This window comes from Palaemon carinicauda, chromosome 34 (assembly GCF_036898095.1).
Source record: "Palaemon carinicauda isolate YSFRI2023 chromosome 34, ASM3689809v2, whole genome shotgun sequence".
Classification (NCBI taxonomy): Eukaryota; Metazoa; Arthropoda; class Malacostraca; order Decapoda; family Palaemonidae; genus Palaemon; species Palaemon carinicauda.
Genome location: NC_090758.1, coordinates 30,160,195 through 30,162,694, shown reverse-complemented (window position 1 = coordinate 30,162,694; position 2,500 = coordinate 30,160,195).

Sequence of the window (2,500 nt, the reverse complement as noted above, 5' to 3'; positions counted from 1 at the left end):
CTCTCTCTCTCTCTCTCTCTCTCTCTCTCTCTCTCTCTCTCTCTCTCTCTCTCTCTCTCTCTCTCTCTCTCAATGGTAACAGTGACAATTATCTTGAAGGAAACTCGATACCATTGAGCTTTGTGTATATTGTGAGAGTGAGCAATTAGATGATAACTGAGAGACGGCTAATTGCAACTGACTTTATTTCGACGCAGCCTGAGTGTAAATACAAGCTGTTTCAAGCATGAACGGCACAAAAATTCTAAACACAATGATTCAAGTGCATACAGGAATAGAAGGGCTATTAATACAAGGGGAGAGTGGTTATGATAATGCACAAAAAACAGAAATACGGTCACAGTATACGATTGTGTGTGATACACGTGCGGTACATGGGTCACACCCTAAAAAAGACATACATTGGAAATAGGTCGCTCTAATCTAGAGGGGCTCACTATAGGTGGGTCATCTTTCAGTAGATGCACAGGTTTGAGGCAATCAATTGAGTCTCAGTCTTCTTTGCCAAGAACGTTCAGTAAGAACACCTTCTTTGTTCGACTGATCATGAGGAAAGGGCCCATGTAAGGGGGTGTTATAGGTGACTTGCTGGTGTCATTGCACAGAAAAATGTAAGATGCTTTGTGCAAATATCTCAGTATGAGTTGCTATGCTGGGGTTTTGTAAGTCTGGTGGCATGGAGTATATTTTCCCATAACGTGATGCAGGAGCTGGAGATTTTCAGAGGAGGTTGCAAACCGTAAAAATTCGTCATGGACGACCAACAGGGCACCATACCCTATTTCAGCTTCCAAGACATTAAGGGCATTATTTAAGAGTAGACCTTAGTCCCAGGAGAACCCAGGGAAGCTGGGTAACCCAGCTGGAATCCTTGCACCACGACATCAAAGCGGCTTTGAGGATACAGTGAAAACATTCAACCATATTGCTGGCTGCAGTGCTGTATGTGGTTGTTTGATGAAGGTGATACCCAGGAGATTTGCTAATGATGTCCACAATTGAGAGGTGAAAGTGGTACTCCTGTTAGAAGTAATATGCACAGGGATACCAAATCTCGTTGTCCATCCTGAGAGCAAGGCATATGTTCATGAGGCAGACGTTGCAGTCTCTATGGGATTAGCTTCAGGCCAATGAGTGGAGCGGGTGATGAGGGTAAACAGGTAACGATGTCCTTATGATGTGGGTTAGGGGACTTACATCAACCTGAATGCAGGCAAAGCGCTCCTGAATTCGTGTGTCAATGTAGTTTTGAGATTTGGCATGAAGTACAGCCGCAGATCCAATCGTTAGCATCCTTAGTAATGCCTTGCCAAATGAACCTTGTCTTCGGCAGCTGTGCAGTAAAAGGCCATAAGGTATGTGAAAGGCCATGAATGAAATCAAACACATTTCGGCGCATGGGAGAAGGTATCCACAGTGCAGGATTTTCCACATGCTTGGTACTCTGGATCTTTTTGGAAGGCTTGTTATCCAATCCTAGTGTAATGGTGGCCAATGTGTTTCTTGACAGGGCATTGGCAACGTGATTTATTTTTCCAGGGACATACTGAAAGGTACAATTGTAATCAGCCACGGCAGAGAGATGTCAGCGTTGACGTGTGGACCAGGAGTCAGACTGTCGAGTGAAGGCGCGCATGAGGGGTATGTGGTCCATGTGAAGGATGAAGGGCATACCTTCCAATAAGTGGTGAAAGTGATGAACAGTCAAGTGAACCATCAGCAATTTGAGGTCGAAGGTAGAGTAGCTAGATTCAGCCTTGGACAGTTTCCTACTGAAGAATGCCAATGTGCAGGGTGAGCCATGAACCACCTGTTCAAGGACTGCCCTAATAGTGACATTGCTGGCAATGGTGGAGAGAAGGAAAGGTCCATGAGGGACGGGAAAATTGGAAGCATCAGCGGTTGATAGGGCATTCTTTTCTTTGCAGGAGACTGCTTCTTGAAGGGAATCCCACTTCAGCTCTTTTGGCTTGTCCTTGCAACAGGCATAGAGGGGAGAAAGAGTGGTAGCGATGGCTGGCAGAAAACACTGATAATAGTTAACTATGCCCAAGAATTCTTGCAGTGCTTTGACAGACGAGGGCGTGGGGAGGTTCTGAATGGCTGCTACATTCTCAAGGATTGGGTGGACAGCTTCAGGAGTGATGTGGTCCCCCAAGAACTTTGCTTCATTGGAGCCAAAGGTACACTTCTTGTACCAAACTACAAGACAATTCTGTTGAAGGTGGTTGAGAATGATAAGGAGTTGACGAATGTGTTCCTCTTTGGAGGAAAAGAACACAATTATGTCGTCCATGTAACATACACAGAAAGGGAGGTCCCTTAAGATGACGTCCATGAGACGTTGAAGAGTGGCCCCAGCATTACGAAGGACAAAACTGTAGTAATTGAAGGTGTATGTACCATAGGGGATGGTGATGGCAGTCTTAGGGATGTCTTTTGGGTTCATGGGCACCCAATAATAACCCCTCAAGAGATCGAGCATGAAGAAAACATTTGC